Source organism: Motacilla alba, chromosome 5, assembly GCF_015832195.1.
Source record: "Motacilla alba alba isolate MOTALB_02 chromosome 5, Motacilla_alba_V1.0_pri, whole genome shotgun sequence".
Lineage (NCBI taxonomy): Eukaryota > Metazoa > Chordata > Aves > Passeriformes > Motacillidae > Motacilla > Motacilla alba.
In genome coordinates, this window is record NC_052020.1 from 44380831 (window position 1) to 44403790 (window position 22960).

The window sequence follows — 22960 nt, forward strand, 5'->3', positions numbered from 1 at the left end:
AGTTTGAGCTGCTTGCTTTTCAGAAGACAGCCTGCCCTGCAGGCAGGTGGACATGTGGAATATCTGGTGTGTCAGAGCAGCATGTTACAGGAATCCAGGATGGCTACAGGTTAGGTTTCTCATCTCAAACAGGTGACATATACTGTCCTTCAGAGATGCCTCTCTATGCACTAAGATTGTAGGGGACACAGAAGGAATCAGGAAGAGAGAAATTAGTTCTAATTTTCAGTTCAAAACAAAGGAAAAGAGACCTTTCTGGAGGAGATTCCTTCCAGGACATTACCTCCTAATTTGTCTCAAATGGAGACAGTCACCTTGCATTGTGGCTGGGGCAAGGGTTAAAGCTTAGACATACAGGTGGAAGCATGAGATGTGTAGAAAATCTCACAGGTGTGAAAGAAGGCCATTAACTTTAGGCACCTGTGAAAACCTCATAGATACAGACAACAAATATGTCATAGAAATATGGGATCTCTGATGGGCATCTGATTGTGGAGGAGAGTCTAAAATGTCTGGGAGATGAATCCCAGCTATGAAGCCTGGGCAAGTGAATCCCAATCTTATCATTCTAAATAAAAGACCAATTAGCTCCTGAAATGCCTACCTTGTTAAGTTTTGTGGATTTATATACCAGAAATAAAGAGAAGATTTTAACATGGGAGAGCTTATAATTTTATTAATGGGATAATAAAACAGCAAAAAGAGTAATGTAATAATATGTTGGTTTGAAGTATGCACAGACGAGGTAATAAAATAGTTTAAGTAGCCAATGTCCTTAAAAGATATTAGTGTGATCAGATTTTTGAAATCATAGATTTTGAGGCAGAAGGTCAAGATTTTAAGCTAATGCATTATTTTAATTTAAAAGCTAAATTTACCAATTGACAGATAAAATAAAGTGTTTTCAGTATATTATGGATTGCAGAATCTTGTATTGCTAAGAAAATGTACTGGCCTTATATCACTATAGGAGCCAACTGCATGTTTGCAGGGCAGCAAAGGAGCTGAGCACAGTTTTCCCAAAATAATCTTCTGATACCTATCATTTCCCTAGGTCCTGTCAAATCAAGGAGACTTCAATAATATAAGGAACTGAAAAGTTCAAATAATTACTTGATTTTCTCAACAGAATGGGAAATTGCATCTTCTTTCTTTCTCCTCTTGAAGTAAACAGTACTTAATCTAGCAATGTAACAGTGCTCGTTGTAATGTTGAAAGAGGTATGCAAGTATTTAACAGATGTCTTGTTCATTGTTTTCCACTTAGCAGTCAACTGATCCTGTTGTCATTTGTCAAGAGAACATGCCTCGCAGTGTATGTCCAGATGCTGGGCACTGCACAGTGTCAGAGCTTGCCTTAAATTAGCCAGTTCAGGACCTGGCAGCAGTTTACCAATGACAGTGTGGAATTCAGCACTAGCAAACTTGCCCTGCAGGAATGTTTCCCATGTAAGATTTAGGCTGTTGCAGCTTTTGGTGTTGGAGCTAGTTAGCTGGAAATGAATCACTGCAGCTGGGCTGTACTGGCATTATTAGACACCTGTCCTGCTAAGAGGAAGTCCCTCTCACCTTTTAACAAGTACAGAAATTGCATTAGTTCTGCAAAGAACTTCCACTTGGGGAAAAAAGATCCTCTGAAGTCTTACTCTGGTAATTTAGGGAGGTATGAGAAAAATATCCAATGTCAAAAGCTGCAGCAAGGGATGGTGGTTTCTCTCTCTTCTAATACATCCCCTTTCATGGCACTCTCACAGACTACACTCCCACCTACACAAACCTGGCAATCCTTGTCACCGCCCCCCTGCCCCGCTCTCCCACCAGTCAGCTCACCTCTCAGCAGGGAGCACCAAGGATCAGGCAAATATGGCCTGATCCTTGAGACTGCTGCCCAGGGAAAGTGGCATTAGTTTTACAACCATCAAGTCACATATCTTTGGAATCACTCTGATGTATAAACACATCATCCTTCCTGAGAGGAATATGTACAGCACTGACCCCCTTCCTGCTTTCCCTGACAATGGCTTAACCTTCCACTGTCTTTGCTATGCTATTCAAACCATAAATATTGTCTTTTTTTCTCTCAACATAGCAACAACCCATCTTTGTGTCTGGCTAGGCTTTGCACAGCACCAGCATGTATCACTGCACGTTTTGCTGAGCCTGGGCTGGTCAGCACAGCGTGATGGTACCACTCAAACGGGGTACCAGGGAGCACCAGCAGGTGCTGAAGCCAGGCTGACACAATGCTGCCACACTCCACCAGCGCAGAAAAGCAACTGAGCATGCCAACAGCCAAAGCTGAGGTGCTCCAGGGACTCTTAATATCATTAACACTTTGGTTAGACACTCTAAAGGCAGGCTGCAGCTAAAGCAGATATTTGAAAAACATAATTTTGGCTTACAGAGCTGAATTGCTTTCATTAACTCTATAATATGCCTAGACCTGAGCTTTAAAAGATGAAACTACCTCAAAAAACTTCCGATTTCTTAGAGCCCACTTCTCTGTGTTTTGCTGTCTGTATTCTACCTAACAGTTGGGAATATCAATACTTACCATAGATTATGGAAAAAATCCTACTATATAGTTCCTCATAAGAGCATGTATTCCCCTACTCACAGAGGGATTTTGAATAGGAGTACTTGCATCATTACTGGCAGATGCTTGTCTAATCAAGGCCTCTAAGGATGTGAACACTACAACTTTAGGCAATCCATTCCAGTGCTTCACTACCTCTGCTGTTTTGGTTTGGTTTTTTTAACCTGATGGCTAACCTGGATTGGTCTGGTTGAAGTTAGGACTTCTCCCACATATAGTGAAGCATATAGCTTTTTGGAACTGATTTGATTTGACTTCTTTATCAGAAAAAAACAAAATACCTGATGAGCTTAAAAGTAGCAAATGCTTTTACATTTCCCACTAATCAGATTTTTGGAAAAAAAGAGAACCATTTTGCTAGCATATCAGAGGTTTAAACTCTCTCCAAAAAGCCATTGCACCTTTTATAGTAACACAACAGAAATGCCATTGCCACAGCTGATTTACCTTCCTGTTTCTAGTCAAATGTGCTTCTGAAAAATGTCGATGTGAGGGTTTAGGAAAAGAGGTAAAGACCTGGTTGAAAGAAACATAATATTTTTAAAATGTTGGAACTCACACAGTGAGTGAATAGCAATTTTCTATTGTGTAGAAAGACAAGTTGAGGAAACTCAGCTAACACCTGTTAAAGTTAGGAAATATCCTAACTTTACCAATATCCTACTGGGACTAACAGACACAGGATGGATTCCAATCACTACAATTAAACATTTACCTTTCATTCCACCCTCATCATTAATATAGCTCTCTGCCATGCTGAAATGGCAAGGTTATAAACACACAATGATAGAACATCATGAGACACCTGTATCTATCAAAGAAATAGCACAGAAATCAATAGCATAGAGGAGGCTGATCCTGGGAATTCGATGAGTGGATGTGAAAAATAGACATCTGCAGGTATGCCAACGTCCTTGTGACTGTTGTGTGACAGATTGTTTCAGCACAGCTAAAGTGTTCACTTTATTGCTTTTTCTCCTATAGCTATAATATAAACTACTCTCTAGAGGCCTTATATTTGTTTCACTTAAATATTTGTCTTTTTATTTATTGGAAAATACATTTCCTACTTTCTTATCCTCCCGAAGTCACTTGGCATTCATAACTGAGTAATGTGTCTGTTCTGCAGGAGATATAAACTCTTTCATATCAAAGTCATTGACACTAATCAAATATCCTAATTGCCCAGGCAGGAAAAGCACAAGACAATGCATTTGAGAAAGCAAACTAATTACTTGTGACTTCTGTCATTCCTTAAACAAAAATACAAAAGACTGAAGCAATGAGAAATTACCATTGAAATTTTGTAGTCAGAGCACAATAAACTTGTAATTAGCCAGAATTGAATTCTTGCTATTACTAAAATGTATAATAATAAAAATACCTTGTATTACTCTAAAATCGAAAAAGCCACACAAATTTGGTACAGTGATAATGTGGTAAAACGGTTAAATTGGATCAACTCAATTAAAAAATAAAAAAGTTCCGCTCAGTCTGGAATTTTAAGATTTGCCTTTTCCTTTTTTACCTTAACTGAAAAAATCCAAGAAATACTATCTGGACCCAAAGCATTGAACTTCTTCATTTAAAAGAAATATGAAAAAAAAGAATCTGGGACCATTTCAGAATTGTTTATTGTTTAGGTGAGGACACTAAACTCATTTCCTCAAGCACAGTGTCACAAAAGCTAATTGACATTTTCCAAAAGTCAAAATCATTCTCAGTTAGCTGTATTCCAGATGTATGAGAATCACACACCCAACCCTGAACTCTGCCATGCACCACAGAAGAAACACTCAAAGGTAGCATGGGCAAACGAAGCATGTTAACTATGACTAACTGAAAATGAGAGGAGAGATAGATGCCAGCCCAGTGAACAAGGACAAGAATTAGATTAGCTGTTAAATCCACAAAGCAGCCACCATTTGGGGTTTTTACTTCTACACTGCTCTGTTGCAAAGCTTATTTATTTAAAATCTCTGCTTAACTCCCCACCTCCTTCACACAAACAGTTTTGGAAAAGGATCCTTGCTACTGAACTATGGTAAGAATAGGAAAACCTAAGCAAAATACTTTTTAAAATGTCAGTCACAAGAGGGTAGTAAATATACCTGTACCAAAAAGACTGCCATTAATTTTAATGAGATCTTCTCATGTGGAACATTTACAGGTTTCAGTCTAATGGCTAAAGTGTAGCATGTACCACTGCCGGTAATAATAATAAATTTCTTCTTTAATATTGTTGTACTATAAAGTAATTATTGGTGCATTTGATGTGAAAGCAGTAGCTCTGGAGTGTACTTTATCCAAAATATGTTTGAGTCTAGCTGACTCCCTGGACAGGTGTGGCTATCCACATCAGCTACTGGAGCTAAATTTTGGAACTCAGTTTCCAGCATCCAGAGTTTTGGACACCTTTGATTCTTCTGCTCAAATGATCCATTTACAATCAGGCGGACGGGGAATAAGGCCAGAAGTTTAATCATTCAGTCATACTACACATCATCTATAATTCTTATTTTCTGTGAACCAATATAATTTCAGACCAATTGCTCGAGGGAGAGGAATGATGAAAGTCCTGTGACTAAAAGAGTGTTGTATTAATGCTTTGAAACAGAGCAAACCACTAAAAGTAAAATATTATATGTGCCCGTGTCTTCACACCCTTCAAACAAAATAACACAGAAGAGGTAACCAAACAGAATGACCCAGATCTCCTTTTGTGTGGAGACCAAACTGTATTTGAGGCTTTACTTCATCAGAAATATACTGTATACCCAAGCCTGACTGCAGCCTTATTTGGTAAGACCAGAGCTAAATCCTAATGCTAGACATAGTCTGCAAAGTTATGGATTTTCTGATAGGCAAGGAGGCATGAATTTGAATGCATCCAAGTTCTCTGGTAAGTAAAATTTCTTCTATGAACTGAAGTTTTGTATCTGGGTGATAAAAGGAGCATCTTGTGAAAAGTTACAGGTGCTAGAAGAACAGTGTCCAGACAGGTCAAAAAACAGGTAGCTAGTGGGCTTAGGAATCAAGGGGGACCATGCAATGCTTGGAAGTCCAAGGTGACAGTCCCATTAACTCTTTTCTTCTTCTTCTTCTTCTTCTTCTTCTTCTTCTTCTTCTTCTTCTTCTTCTTCTTCTTCTTCTTCTTCTTCTTCCTATTAGGAACAGAGTGAGCTGATGACATTGACCACCTCCACAATCACAGCTTTACAATCAAAAATTTACAGAGAGTTATGCTGGATACTAGAGATAGAAATAATATATTCCTGTATGTGTATTGAACTTTGTTTTTTAATATTATTTGACCTGCAATGTCTGCTTACTGGCATGAAGGATTAAATAGAAAGTTGTTTTACTTCACCACAATCTGGTTAAATGTTTGAACAAGCTTAATTCACCTCTTTGCTTGGTTGCACTTTCATAGCCGTTTCCCATCCGCTTGTCAGCTCACTGAAAGGTCCCTCTCAGATTGGGCAGCCTGAATGCCATCAAATCATATGGGGAAAAAATCAAAAACAAAAAGCTGAAGAAATAAAAGACCTTTCCATCATGCAATTGTGATTTAAATGTGCATGTATCCAAATATTTCCTTTGGTAAAGCTTTTCACAGTCCCCTGTGCAAGGTAGCAATCAGCTGTTAAAAGCAGATAAATGAAAGAATGGAAAATTATAACACATTCCACCTGCATATTGGCTTTAACACAAACATCAATCATTTACCAAGGTAATTAGTATTGTGCTGGCCTGCAGGGACCAGGCAAATGAAAAGGGTAAGATTTAATGCTCTATGCAACATGCATAATAAACACATGCACATCCACACATATGCACACATCCACAGCAAAGGGGTTTTCACAGATAAAGAGCTTGACATAAAAGCTTCATGTGAATGTGATAAATCTCTTAAGACAAATTTAAGAACTAAAAAGCCATATAATGAGATCACATTTATGAGAGGCAAAACCAGAAAAACATCACTGATGTCCACACCATTTCTCAAAGTTCACACAAGTAAATGAAATATGAATCTGGTGTAAAGTCTTTGCCAAGTTCTCAGGCAACAATACTTTCCTGATTAAGCAAGGCTATGAGGTACAAGAAGCTATTGTCCAAGCAGCTGGCAGCACATTGATTAATAATAGCACTAGTAGACATCTGAGACATGCTAAAAGTTATTGAATTCATTAAGCTAAATTCTGTTACAACTTGAAATGACTAAGAGTCTTGCCACTGATCACCGTTTAGGCAAGCTTGTCATTATTTCCCATAAAAAAAGGCAATAAAGCACAGCTCAAAAAAAAAAAAAAAAAAAGAAAACCAAAATTGGACAGAACCCTAGGAAACACACAAGTTATGAAACCATTTCATTTTAGAAGCTGAGGATGGATAACAACTCTAATAGCAATCAGAGTAAAAAGGCTTATGCTGCAATTCATCAGATACCTTTAATCTAAACACACTATTAGCTAATATAGCAATACACTCGTAACTGATGTGTTTTGTCTTTAAAATATTTTTGTTTGTTTTCTGCACACACACATGAACACAAAAGCCAAATGAACAAGACAATGATCTCACAGTCACTTAAGGAGGTTCTAGAGTCCTTTTTGAGTCTGTGCACAAAGGAAAAATAAAACAATTTTTACTATTGTAATCAATATTAAAAAGCTGGAAAAGGATATGCAAGCCGTGTAAATGATTAAGAGGATGTCACATAAATATTTTTAAGAGTTCCTACAGTTTTAATTCCTTTTCTCCCTCCTTTCTTTTTCTAATTGAAGTCACAAATGGTTCCTGACCCCAAGATCTGAAAGCATCTTGGTGACTCAATGCAGGGAATCTAATACACTTGTCATTATTATTGCCACAACAATTTCAGCCAGCTTGTGCCCTATGGAATTCAAAGGTGAGAGATTAACCTGTTCATTGAGAAATTTGCTTACAGCTGGCACAAGCAGCACTTACAGCTGCAGAGCAAAACACAGGCTGTGCTTAATATAATAAGCTCTGGAGAAAAAGGTCAAAAAAGAGGAGGGATTTCTTGCCTTCCTGAAATGCTGAAATAAGGAAAATTGCTTCTTCAGCTATTGCTCTGAGATAACACAAAGACTAAACCAGGGAGTCCCTGCTATGCTGTAGATGCCCTTTTCAGGTATAATGGATATTGCCCAAATCAGAGGGCAGAGTTGGTGTTGTGGTCTGAATAAACCCCCTTGTGAGCATACCTGAGCTAGCTCTCAGCAGCCCAGCTCAGGTCTGGGAAGCAGTATTGCCCTATTCTGTGGCCTGACAGCCTGTTTGGACTATTAGGCAGGCTGCAAAGCTGGGAAAAAAGCTTTTTAAAGTGATCAAACTGTATTTGGTATCCAAAGGAGCTCCTCAGGAATAGCTCTAAATCTGTACATCTCTGTTACTGGAAGCAAGAAGTGGAGGAATTGGTACCAGATCATCCTGCTCACTTGCAGCATATGAGACAGCAGTTCTGGAAGATTTTCTCCATGTCCAGTGCTACAACTCATAATCCACATGTAACATTACTCAGCATCCAGCACAGGAACCAGCGAGTGGAGCAGAGGACAAGCAGGCTGGGACTGGAATGTGCATGAGGGAGATGACACTAGAAAAGACTGGGTGAGGAGATGAGTGTGACAACAAGGAAGAGAAACTAGATATTTAACCTGGATTTCTGGTATACATTAGGTGATTTATGATCTCAGGACAAGAAGCCTGTGGGAAGGGTGGAAACCGCATAAGGAGTTTGAAGCCTGGGACTGAGAAATGTCATTGAGAAGAGTGCAACAGTAGGCCACAGGCAGAGAGACAGCAACTAGATGAGGAGATAGGGAAAAAGATCAGAGGGAATGTCTAAGAAAGAACCTAGTTATAGAAACAGAGCAGGGGAAATGTGAGTTATGATTTCACATATTGCTGTTCTTCCAGTATTTACTCACGTGGGAGCCAACAACTTTGTAATTTATGCATCCTCTTAACCCCTTGGAGGTCTCGTGAAAAATAAATTTTGCAGAAATGAGGTCAGCTTTGCACTCCTTCCAGGGCTTAGGTTGTTTCTAGTTTATCCTTTCCTCCATGCTATGGATGACCCAGGAAAAAAGGACACCTATCTGACAGTGGAGAATAGTGTCCAGCCTTTGCTGTTGGGCTTGGTCATCTTGCAAACCAACTGATGACAAATTCAGTGATTCTGAGAGACATCAAACAGAGAAGGGTATCTATTCAGAAGTAGTAGCAGTGTTTCTCACTTAAAATTCAGGAGCTGGTAATAGACTGTGTGTGGAGGATTTTTGTTTATATTCTTCTCTTTCGCTTTTATGCTCCTGTTCTTGAAGAAGTCTTTGGAAAATAGAATTTTATTCAGATGTCACACAGCTGACAGCCTGCTGCTGCTATCAGGAGATACATCTTATTTCAGTTGAGCTAGTTTGATAGACACTTGTGAAGTTTCTCTGCTTTATGTCTCAGCTCCAGGAGACAAGCTTACAGAAACAGAGCATTCTATCAATTCCACTTGTGACTAACAGATTATTATTATTTGTTTCTTATCCCAAACAATCAATACTTGGCAGTCTGTCCTGAGACACACTGCTTATAGTTCTTTCTCCTGTTTGCTAGATAAGCTTTTCCCTGTTATTAACTTCATTTTCCTGCACATAAAGCTGGCTGGTGAGGCTCTTTGGGACATTGCTGTCAAAATGATTTTTCAATAGAAAACATCATTTCTGCAAAACTTTTTGCTGGGAAAATGGAGTGAGTGCCCAGCACTTAATTTGCTTCAAGGTCCAGGGCAGATCATAGAATATGTCACTCCAGAAATTTGTGTCTGCATCCTAGCTCAGGGGTCAGACATCATTATGTGGTGCCCTACGGTAGGACATGGCAAGGAGGCAGCAAGACAAAAGCAAGGACAGAGGGATCTGCAGATTATATTTCTGTGAGACTCTGCTGCATCATATAAACATGCTTAAGATGTATATTTAACTGAAGTGATACTTCAGCACCTTAAGAGGTTTTTGGGGTGAACAAAAGGAATCTGTGGTCTGACTTCAAGTCATTGACCATATTTAAATAGCAGCAATATCAAGCCAGTAAGCCCTGATATATCCAAAGTATGATAGCTCAAAATGCAAGCCCAGTCCCATTATTTTAAGTGAACTCTGGGCTTTATCTTTTTTACATATCCTGCAAAAAAAAAATCCAGTAAAAATTTCAACCTGTTTTATGATTAAACTGAATCCTCAACTTTTTCCTCCAGGGCAAATATGAATTTTCACATCTGACTTGAATTTAAAATCTGTTATCATCCTCATGGTCTCACCCTCCAAAACCCTGTAAGAACTTGTCCTATGTACTGCAGGACTTCAAATGGAGTCAAGGCAGGCAAAACCCTAAAACCCTTCACTGCAGACTCACCTCTGCAGAGTCCTCTCTGACAGTAGTGAAAGTCACAACATGAAAGACAATTACTGACAATCTCCAGGACTTCAGAGCTATTTGGTAATCAAGTCCCTAATTTCCACCGGTTTAACAGAGCCAAAAGAGCCTCAGTATACTTGCAGAGGCAAGCAGCCAAAAGCCCAACTACAGAGCCAGCCAAGCCCCATGGGAATGGCATGTTCTTTTGTCGAAGATAATCAAAGGAGATCATCCTGGTTATTTCCAGTATCCTTATTACAACTGTGAGCCTTTCATAGCAGGGAGGCATTTTATACCTGTTGCATTTGCACAGGATATATTCAAGTCCCTTTTTGTTACATCACACCAATCCTTTCCTTCTCTAAGCTTTCATCTCTAAAGGAGGTCCTGTCAAGCTCAGACACAAAACACTATTTCAAGGAAGTTTGAACAAGTGATTCTCTATTCTTTTCCTGGGCTCTTGCTCTATTTAACTCAAGGGCACATTTTAAATAAATGATCAAAAAAGTTGCAGTTATGTTTCCAAAGCATTAAAGAAAGCAATAAGTGGCTTTGAGACTTCTGGTCAGCTGCTGGTAAGTTATGGAAATCTAGATGAAGGTGTCCTTGAGGGTATTTTCTAAGGCTAAGACACTGGAGTATTCTCTTGACACAGACTGAGGAAGGAAAAAGAGAACAAAAACAATGCTGGGTCTGCAAGGCAGAATTGCAGATCAAAACAGCTCCCTCAGCATTACAGTGTCCTCCTCTTGATGCTGCTCTTGGCTTGCCCTGTGTTTTCAAGCGGAGTCACATACAGTTTCTGGTTTTAGGAAGTGTATGGCACTAGCAACACAACCATAGTTCAGATGACTGGGCAATCACAGTCCAGCAACACAATCACTGGTCAGATTTACCCAGGACATCAGCTGCAGAGCAGCTGTCCCTACACACACAGACACATGGACAGACAGACACACACACACACACACATGCTCACACTTCGGAATTCCCAATGGGTCACATGAGGTAGTGACCACATGCACTATTGCACCCAGCCTAGGCTAAATGTAAAAACAAACTTGACTGGAACAAGAAACAGAATTAGCACTAAGGAAAAAGGCACCCGAAGCCACAATTTACAGATGTGCAGCTGAATCTACAGTTTCCCAAAACACAGTCTTTGCAGCAGTAGAAAAAATGAAAAAGGATTTGTTACTGTATTGTGTTCACCCTTTGCTTCACAGCTCTGTCTGACAAACAGAAGGTTTTCATTTGCCTTCTGAAACTGAACTCAGCCTTTTGAAACTGAAATGATAGTGATACCATTTCTGTTGGTATCACTATTGACTTTCATGTAGAAGGGCTTTTTTCTACAGGACTGTATCTACCCTGTTTGTTTCTCAAAAATAAATTCTATGCAGGAATAAGATCTCTGTGGGGCATGGTGTATAAGAGGTCTTGTCAAACTTGTGACAGAAGCTGAAAGTGCTATCAGGCAGGGAATGCTGGAAGAGATGTTATCTGGTCTCTTGCTAAGGCTGTTGAAATCAAGGCTGCTCTGGCAGAGCCCTTCTCTGCCTGCCATGGATTTGCTACTCCAGCCTATGACAGGGGATGAGGCACACTGGCCAAGAAGTCATCACTCACCATCCCCTCTCTTCCTGTCCTTGAGAAAATCAGCCTTGAGATTCTTAACTCACACACACATGTTAACATGTACTTTGACCAAAATTTCAGTGTCTCTCTCCTTCACTGTGAACCACTTCATCTGTGAAAAAGGGATAACAATAAGACTTCATATTATGGGATTATTTATAAATCATAGTATCATAGAATTATTTGGGTTGGAAGAGCCCTTAAAGATTACATAATTCCAACTCTCCTGGCACCAGACCAGGTTGACTCCAGCAAACTTGACCTTGGTTACTGCTAGGGATGGAACATTTGCAACTTTGGGCAGCCTGTTCCTGTGCCTCATCACCCTCACAGATAAAATTTCTTCCTAATAAATAATCTAAACCCACACTCTCCATTTGAAGCCGTTGTCCTGTGCCTTCTCACTACATGGACTTGTAAAAAGTCTCTCCCCATCTTTCTTGTAAGCTCCCTTCAGCTACTGGAAGGCCATATTTAGTTCACCCAGAAACCTTCTCCTGGATGAAGAAACCCAATTCTGTCAGCCTTTCCTCACAGGAGAGCTGCTCCATCAGCTGCTCTGATTAGCTTGGTGTCCCTCCTCAGGACTCCCTCCAACAGATCCACGTCCTTCTCGGCTGAGGACTCCACAGCTGGATTCAGCACTCCAGGTGGGGTCTCATCAGAGTAGAGGGGCCCTGCTCTCCTGCCCACGCTGCTTTGGATGCAGCCCAGGACACATTTGGCTCTCTGGGCTGTGAGTGCACATGGCTGGGTCATGTCCAGCCTCTCATTCCGAAGTCCTTCTCAGCAGGGCTGCTTTGATCTGTTCATCCCCCAGCCTGTGCTGATACCAGGACTCTCCCTCAGTGAAGCTGTGCTGTCTCAAATCATGTCCCTGTCCTCCATCTGCCTTAGCACAGCTCCTAGGAGGGTCTGTTCCATGACTTTCCCTAGCACAGAGGTGAGGCTGACCAGTTGTAGGTACTCAGGAGATTAGATAATGAATTAATCCTCCTTTAGAAGAAAACTAATTATTATCTATTAAAAGAAGGGTTAATTTTAAAAGGAGCTGCAGTTTAAAAAATAGTTATTCCATTGTTAGAATTGGTAGAGCAGCATTTGAACAAACTTCAGGATTATGCACAAAATGACACATAATGCTATAAGAAAATAAAGAGAGAAAAGTACACTTCCCTATAATCAAAAAGCATATTGTACTCTTTATACACAAAAAGGTGCCATCTGGAGTGTCCTTTTTCTGACTGCAAAATTTTAAATCAGTGGTTGTACAGAAGAACCCTCTATAGCTTGCCAAATGCCAAATCAAGAATATTTTTTTTTGTAAGTATAATAAGAATTTAACATGCAGAAAAGAAAAACATCCATAATGGTACTACAGTGTGGAGCAAGACCTGGAGTTTGTGAAGAAGATGATCCTAATGGAAAGCTCACAAACAGCTTCACAGGTAAATCAATCTTACTTCTTCTTGTAATGATAATCCATTGCCACATACCACACTTGAGACTTAACCCATTATCATCAATAGAATACTTTGCATTGACTTCAGAAGACCAGCCTTGAAAGCAGTGTAATAAATGAAAAATTAGCAAAACGTGTTTTAATTGAAGAAAACCATCTGCCAGCAAGATCTACCAAGACAGAGATCTTTAAAATTGCAGTGCTCCTTCACTGACATTCTTGAACAAGTCACAGAAATCTTATTCCACAGAGCCATCATTGCCCTGTAATTTAAAAGCAAGTGAAAATCAGCACTTAATCAGATCAGAATGTGTTAGTCAGAAGACATGCACATAAAGACAACAATACATTATAAATCCATTTAGTAGAGCACCCTTCAGGATGATTTGCTCACTTTCAGAGAATACTGTCTTGACAAGAACCTTTAGAATAGCACTTACAGCTCCATTACATGACATGGATTTTCAAGTAGAGTCAGCAGAAATATAATTTAAAAGTACTTCAGACTACTTCATTATTGACATGATGCCCTGGCTACAATATTCCCTCAGATAGCCATTGTCATTAGTGGAACTGCTCTGACATTCTTTGCTATACTCCCAAGAACAGTTATACTCTAATTCAGTAACTTATAGAGCAATGCACCTCTTCCATGAGAGATAGGAAGGAAGAAATAGAAAATCATTCTTTCCTGCTTCAATAATTTTGTTGCTTTGGTTAGCCATAGAGATATACCTTGCTTGGGAAGTTTCTGTAAAGTTAGAAAGTTGGATTTATCTCCACAGACTGTGGGTGGGTGACACCCACTGAATTTATTAACACAGATTCTTCACAGAGTTACAACACTAATTCCTTGTGTTTCACTCACTGAAAGCATCCGATCAGTGTCTAAACAGAAAACCTCTGACTAGATTTGGAAAACCTGTCTTCTTCTCACCTTCGCTCATGTAAAATACACTATTTGAGAAGGCAAAGAGTTTTTTGTCTATAACAAAATAGGCATTACAATTGAATTAGGTCCCCAATTTGGAATTCAGATAATCAAAACACATATCAGGTGTCTAGGAATATCTGAACAGATGGAAACAAAAAACCCAACATTTCATAATTGTACCCTATTTTGTCATGACCATACTAGTCAAATTTACTGAAGAAAAAAAAAAAAAGCAGTGAAGGGGGTAGAAGGCCCTTACACATGTAATGCAGCCATCAAAATTGTACCTGGCATATGAACACATGCACAGATGCCTCCTACACAAAACAGGGAAAAATTTAGGAGTTCTAATTTCTCTGACTTCCTAGCAGGCAATCTCTTCTAGATTTGACAATCTGTTGCATTTTTGCAAATGGAAAGTGAGAATTCTACACCAAGTATCTCCAGGAGCTTTCAAACAGCCTTACTGTCGCATAATGGTAACAGTGAACTTCCTCAGCGCCTTCCCAGTTACTGCACTTATTTGTCAGCCTGATCCTCAAAGCACACGTTTATCGTGCCAGGAAATAACGATCAGAGAAATTAAACAGTTGGTAGGAGAACTGTGTGTTCACCATACTTCAGAAGAAAAAGCAGGGGGAAAGAGTTCCTTCTCCTTCCCAACAAACACATAAAATAAATAATATGATAAATAAAAGTGGTTTGATACAGCTTGGTATATGCAGCTGTGTTCAACAGAGTGAACGACTGCAGATCACAATTACAGTAGCTGACATGTGAAGATCCCAAATATCAGGCAAATCAGCAGTCATAAAAAACAGCCATAAAAAATAAACACTCATAGCCTGAGCTACATCTTAACCAGCAAGACTTTGTATGAGCTACAAAGGGATATGAGATATTGTGGGATTTTTTGATAAAAAATCATTCCTCTTCCCAAAGCAATCTTTCAATCCCTACTTAAGTTTGATTTGGATAACATGAAGGTATAAACACTGACACCTTCAGAACTGTGCCAACAGTAGGTCAACTGTCCTAAGAAAACTATTAATGCACACAGTGAGACCCTTAAAAGAAACAGCTTGTGAAGACAGATTTAAACACAAAATTAACATTAAATCCACTAACTTGCTGATAGAAATCTGTTCTGGAAAGAAGGTTTACCTTTCAGTAAGACCTTCAACATTTTTTGACCCACCATGCTTGGTGCATTCCTACATGCATATTCATCAGCTCTGGAACTAAGTGCAGCACCTTTAGCTCCAGGAGTTCAGTAGATGGAGAATACGTTTGGCTGGCAGCAAAGTGGGGTCACTCTGAGCCCACACACACACGTATAAATGTCAGCCATGCATCAGTCAGGGTGGCCACTGCTAACCCAAGGCCTTCTCTTACTGGCTGCATCAGTCATGACCCCATCAAACCACGCTGTTCTTAACAGAACTGCTTCAACTGTCATGCTGAAATACCTTCAGTATCAGCATCTACATCACGTGTTTGCTTTAAATTTAGACTGTCTGTAGTCTAAATGTAGGTATCAGCCTTTAAAAAAGAAATTACTGACTAAAATTTGATGGCCTGCTATAAATCAGTTTTGATGATCCTGGCCTTAAAATCTTACTAATTTTTAATAAAAATGGAGTTTAATCAAACTCTATCTTCTCTCTTATAGTGCTGCATTGTTCTGTTATGCAAAATACTTCAACACAATCTTACAGAAAAACTCCATAAAAGAATATGTCTATGGGCAGGAGTAAAAATGTCCTTAATTTTTAAAATTTTGTTCACCTCATAAAATAACTCTCCCAACTTAAGCCCCAGTATTCATAAATCAGTACCTATAATATTGTACTATATACATGAAAGTATAAATGAAAAATAATCTGCTACATGAAATTTCCCAGATGCTTGCAGCTTACTGGGCATAGTATAATGTTTGTTCCTACCTGATGATATCATAGGCAGAGAAAGGGCACTTCTTCTGAAGTCATGCAAATCTCTCACTATGTTCGTGGATTAATTAAATAACACAAGGTTCCCAAAAATCTCTTATCTGTGAAGTCAAACAATAGAATATTTCTTAAATTAATATAAGAATCACAGATTCAGAGAATCAGCTGAGCTGGAAGGGACCCTCGAGGATCATCAAGTCATACTCTTGGCCGTGTACAGGACCATCCCCAAGAGTCACACCATGTGCCCTAGAGCATTGTCCAAAAGCTTCTTGAACTTTATCAGGCTGGTGCTGTGTCCACTTCCCTGGGGAAGCTGTTCCAGGGCTCAACCATCCTCTGGGTGAAGAACCCTTATCCTAATATCCAACCTAAACCTCCCCTCACACCACTCCAGGCCACTCCCTTGGGTCCTGTCACTACTCACCAGAGAGAACATATCAGTGTCTGTCTTCTTTCCCTCACAAGGGCTGCATTCTGTGTTAGAGCAGAAGAATAAGGCCAAATGTTTTCAATAAGTTTGTAGAAGATAATGGAAATATCTCTCAACATATTGCCCTTTCCCCCACTCATCTTTCTCCATGCATAGTTGCATCTTAATAATTTGCACTTGCTGTCCCATCACCAGTTTTCCAAGTCGCCTGTAACTCAGCTTTTCTGTCTTCTCTGTCTCATGGTAGACAACCTAGGTTGAAACGGGAAATCAATAAATTCTGTGCTTCTATCAGACTTTCAGATCCACAGTACTTAGGTGAATTTTCACTGGTTAACCACAGAATGCACAAGAATCCATTAACATGTGCATAGGCTTTCTGGATACAATGCTTCATCTAATCAGTTTTTTAGCAACCCTAATGACAGCTATGGTGATAGCCGCTGTGTAGTGAAGGAGCATTAACAGCATTTTACATTTATATTTTTACTGCACCGGAGAATTTTTTAATTTAATTCCAATTCTCATTATATAAGGTCTGATTGAAAATAACAAACCTAAAAGGAAAGTGATCTCATTTAACTGTAGTGCTTGGTTACACTTCATTTTTAAAGGTTTCTTTCACTTCATTTTATGTAACTGGTTAGGGAGGGGGGTGGTTAATGACAAATAGTAAGGGGGGGGTTGCATTTAAAATCCTACTCAGCAACCTGATATGTCTCAGTATCAGAAAGTGCAAACAGTGAATGAATTATGGGCTTCATTTATCTTTCTCTTTTTATCAGCCGTGTGTTACATTAAGAAACTCACTTATTCTGAGTGCTGTTGGCTCAAGTCCTTTGGAGCTGGCATGTGGTACATTACAGTGACTGATCATTGTGTATTGCTGCAGCACTGTGACAGGGGGATGAATAGCAGATGAATAAATGTCTCTGGGAAGGGAAGGCCAGTTTAAGACTAAATACAATAGTTTTTATCACTGAAGACTCATGAAATAGAGTCCAAGAGCATAATGACAAGCAGTCTGGTCATTAGAGATCACACAGTACTGTCATTTAAAAAAAAAAAAGACATAAATCTCAACATCCAAGCAAAGCAGGTACAATAATCTTCATTTTGAAGACAATTTAAGATAGAGGTTAAACAAATCAAGTAAGGTGATCTAGCAGAGCCAAGAATACAATACCAAATTCCTTACTCTACACCTAGTGCTCTCATCACTGGGACACAGGGCTAAGATAATAAGAGGCTCCAACCTGTCAGAAATTAAAAAATCCCATAAATTCTACTTGCAAGCAGGGTTTGGAATGTGCATTTCAATGCAAGAAGAGGTGGTTGACATCAACCCCTGCTCCTGTTCCACGGCTGTTGCAGAGGTCATGACCACTTGTTTCCTCTCCTTTCATTCCTCAGCCTGATAATTATCTCTTTAGGGATAATTAAATATGGTTGTACTGTACATTTCAAAATGTGGAAAACTTATGTTTTTTCACTGGGACATTGTACAGTCAAATAAAAAAGATGTTTTCTTCATGTAACCTCTACTACTGTTATACAGCAAAAATATCACTCAGTCTTCCTATCTCATAAGGCAGAAGAATCACATAGAAAGAATTTGTACTAGTAATATATTAGTAGAAGGGGAGAAGAAGCAGCAACAAATGGATTGAAAAGCCTACATCCCTCACCCTTTGTGAGAAGTGAGATGAAAAAATATGAGCAATAATGGATAACCGAACAGATGGGTTATTATCTTCATTGAAATATGACATTTCCTCAGGTGAATGGCTTTACTGGCTGATCAAGATTGGCACTTTGCCCTCAACAGTAGCCATTCCTGAGTGTTCAATTTATTAGCAAAAGAAAAGAAGATGTAATACACATAGCCATTGAGAATTCTCATCGGCATGTGATGATAGCTCATCTCTCTGAGTCAAGGGAGGAACACACTCTTGAAATTTTTCCAGCTCATTTCATTTTGAAAATATGACCCTCCGAAATAATTTTAAGTCCAAGTTCAAATTAAAGTCATCAACAGACTCAGAAGTTGATACAAACAGGAGATTTTAATGTAAACAAAGCATCAAAATTTAAACAGGGCAGATGAAGAGCAAATCATGGAAGCTCTTGGTCCTCAATTAGTAATACAGAAGGAAGAAATGCACCATATATGTACCATATAGCCATGGCATGAGTTTCCCAAGAGAATCCTCTAAAATAATTTTATTTCCAATCAGCTTCAGTTGTCCTTCTTGACAGCATAGATGAGAGACAAGTAAAGACAACCTGTTGTTGGACAAGTTAACCATGAGCCAGCAGTGTGCCCTTGTGACCAAGAACCCAATGGTATCCTGGGATGCATTAGGAAAAGTGTGGCTGGGTACGGGAAGTGATTCTGGCCCTGTACTCTGCATTGGTGAGGCCACCTCTGCAGTGTTGTGTCCAGTTCTGGGCTCCTCAGTACAAGACAAGGAACTACAGGAGAAGGTCCAGCAGAAGGGCACAAACATGATTAAGGGACTGGAGTTTCTCAGTTACGAGGAGTGGCTGAGAGAGATGGGCCTGTTGAGATTGAGAGATGACTGAGAGGGGACCTTAGGAATGCTTACAAATATATTAAAGGGAGATGTCCAGCAGATGGGGTCAGACTCCTTTCAGCGATGCCCAGTGGCAGGACAAGGAGCAACAGGCATTAACAGGGGTACAGGAAGTCCAATCTAAATATGAGGAAAAACATCTTTAGAGTGTGGGTGACTGAGCACTGGGACAGGTAGCCCAGGGAGGCTGTGGAGTCTCCTTCTATGGAGACATTCAAATCCTGTCTGGGCACAATCCTGTGCAACCTGCTATAGGTGAACCTGCTTTTGCATGGGGGTTGGAGCAGATGATCTCCAGAGGTCACTTCCAATCCTGACCATCCTGTGATTATGTGAAGGTCAGGCTATAGGAAATTAAGCCCAGAAAAGAAAAACTGTTTTAATTTTTTAAAAAACCCAATATCAAAATGGGAAAACTATTCTTAAATGTTTTCTCACACCCAGAAACAGACTGCTCCCGATGGACATTTTTGCCCTAAGATTTTTCAAGAGTCTGGATGTGGATTGAAATTCTGTGCTGTGGTTTTTTTGATGTTTAACCTGACCAAGGAGTAATTTCAATCGTTTCTTATTTCTCCACATTGCAGAAACCTTCAGTAGCAATATTTGAAGCAATTTTACCTCCTTAATGATGTCTACACTGTAACAGTATCCCAGGGACAAACCTATCTCTTCCCACTGACTTATTAAGGGTGGAGAGGAGTCTAGGTCATGTTTCATCAAGACATCTTGTGTAGCATAGCTTTTTACTTATTTGTGTACACAGTGAGTCAGGCTTTGGAGCTGTTAAATTGGATTTTAAATGCATTGACAGATATTACATTTTAAATGGGATTAACCTCTCACTTCAACCTCCAAAGTCTGAACAAATTATTACATATATCCTACAATGATATCAACAACAAGCAGTTAGAATCCACCAGGTGAAAACTTCAGTGCTGTAGCCTGAGGCAATGCACAGCTAGACAGGGAGCAGAGAAGAAAAATAGCATGCACAATTATGAAATGAATTAATTAGCTCAACCAGAAACAAAATTGCCATGCTACCCTAAGAAGATGCAACACGTGGCAAGCTCGATGCGCCAGGTGTAGCATGGGAAAACCAGAAGAGTGATATTTCTTCAAGAGAAGAAGCTCCAGAGAAGAAATCAGCTTCTTCTCCCATAATTTGTGTCAGAAACACAGACTGATGGAAAATTATTCTTTCCTATGCATCTAATTTTTCTCTCTTGCAACAGGAGAAAGAATCTCTTTGGAAGCAGCTAATATTCAATATTGTTCAGAAAACAATATTTCTTCTATGTCAAACAACCATGGTTTTAAAAGGAATTTTCCTTGTACATCAAGAGAAGATGTGGATTTTTCATTCTTTTGGGAGGGGAGAAGGTTTGCATTCTACCTTTTCTTGGTTTTACTTTTTTTGACGGAAAACAATGTACTTCCTCAGAACATCCCACTGTTCGTAGGATGGTTCGAGCTCCATGGATTTGTGCAAACTTCAGGGTGTAGTTCCATGTCCTAAGGATTAAGCTACTGGATACTTTGTCAAGAATTGGTCATTCACTGTTCTGTGGAGGTCTGACCCAAACTTCACATCAGAAATTTTCTTGAGAAAAGAAGCTGGTCAAAAGATATCTTTTTTTATGAACTTCAATTTTTCACTGAGTTCATTTTAAGAAAAGATATTTTGATGAAAACTTCTTGCTCAGTCTTTTCATAAACTAAAATTCTTCATTTTTAATAGCTACAAGATAAATCTCTGCCCTCACCAATATCCATGTTTCTGCCAAGACATTTCCAGGCAAATCAGAACAAAGCAGGGCAAAGGCTATCACTGCCTTTAAAATCTGTATCCGTGCCTTTATTTCTTCCTGCTGCTGCTGCTGCTAGAGACAAAATCTCAAGAGCTGTACTTCTTCAAAGCAGGATGAAATTATCTTCTTGAAAACAACAAAGCAGAGTAACTTTTAAGGGAAATAAATACCGAACATAACCTCTGTGTCACCTCCTTTAGCATCTCCAGATTTCTTCCTTTGAGCTTCCCAAGCTTTGCCTTCTTTTTCCTACTCCTGCCTGAAAAATTGCTGTGTTTTTCACACTGTTATGCATTTAGCCTAACAAGAAGGCTATGTTTATCTCTGTTTTAAAAATGGCTAGCAGGCTGGCAAAAAAAAAAAAAAAAAAAAAAAAAAAAAACACACAAACAAAACAAACAAACAAACAAACTGCAACATAAAGCTAGAATCTCTGAAATATCCAAGCAACACAACATTTTTCATAGCTAGGTTGGTTAGCAACCTCTCTCCCCAGCAAACCCATGTCCACAGGCACAAACTCACACCTGCTGCATGGCCTTTCCCCTGGCTGTCGCTGAAGATCAAAAAGCTGCCGAGCCCACAGACCTGACTGTGACCCCTACCTTCCTTCAGGGAGGAAGCAGAAAAGGAGGGAGGACGCTACAGGTCTGTGCAGGGATGAAAAAAGCTGGGAACAGTTCAGTGACCCTGGATCAACAGACTGCAGCAATGGCAGGACTCCTCTAAGCACAGGTACATTTGTCACACCTGCCTGCCTGCCATTGCCAGGGTACTGAGACCTGTCACTTCAAATCTATCCACAATATATTTCAGATCTGTAAACAAGTTATTCTGCAGCAGCTTTGGCTCTTGGCTTAAGGAACAGGCTCTTGGTGGGTTAGTCGGGTGTGAGGCATCAACACACTATGACAGACAACTTAGGAGTCTGCTTGCAAACTACTCTTCCAGCCAAGAATGTTTCACCTTTTTTTTTCTAGCACTCATATAATAAAATAAATTGCAACTAGTGAGATAACAGAGTAACTCCACTAGCTCAAAGTGGTAGGAATCAAGCCATACATATGATCTACAAAACAGTTACATAGCTTTTATAGAAATAAAACAAAATCAAACATTAACTGGGTCAACAAAGGTAGTGGAAAATTAATACAATTATTTCACACTGTTTCAGGAACCTTTTGTCAGAAATTAATCTGATAAGGTTCACATTCCTGTTGGCAGACTACCATGATAGGTGTTATATACTCAAATCAATGTCTGAGAAAAAAAAATTCTTCCTTTCCAAATCTTTTAAATTGCAAAACAGAATGTGTTTCATGTTCAGGCTTCACAGTAGTGTCTTCTGTGAGGAGTGTAGCATTAGCTGATAAAATGCTAGGCTTTGAAAATATCTGTAGTTGATAGAAACAGGGATGAAAGAAATTTTTCTCATGAAAGAAAAAGGTCATCAAATTGAAAGGAAAAAAAAAAGGTATCATAGTGTCATGACCGACTGCCCAATTTTAAGATTCAGTTCCAGTATGGGAATAAAAATACCAGAGAAGAATCCAAATATAATCATATGTAGGTAATTGTTTGTACATGTGATTTAAAAAATCTTTAAAGCAGGAATCCCTAAGAAAAAAATTACAAGTGGAAAAAGGCCTTCACTTGTAAAATAAATTGTTCATTGTGTATTGTTTCTTCAGATGAAATTTCCATTTTGAATAACTGATTTCTTCTCACTTTTCCACATTCTTTTCTTCTCTTCCTGCAAAAAAAGAAATAGTTTTCTTCCTTTCACACAACAAAATATGTAAAGTCAAGATTGTTTACTACCTGATGTACCAATTTGAAAATGAAACAAAGGAATGTATTTTTAAAACAATAAATTTCCAGTATGTTTATCCCTTGCATAAACAAACAGAACTGGAGTTTGCAAGAAATATCAAAGTTAATTTAAATTGTAAATCTGACCTTATTAAAATGGCTTTGCAGAGAGCTATAAACAAACTGTATGTGAGCTGGTAATGTAGCCAAAATAACACTTTCTCAACAAGCATTATAATTAAAGCAAAAAAAATATTGTTTTCACAGTTCTGAAAATCTCAGA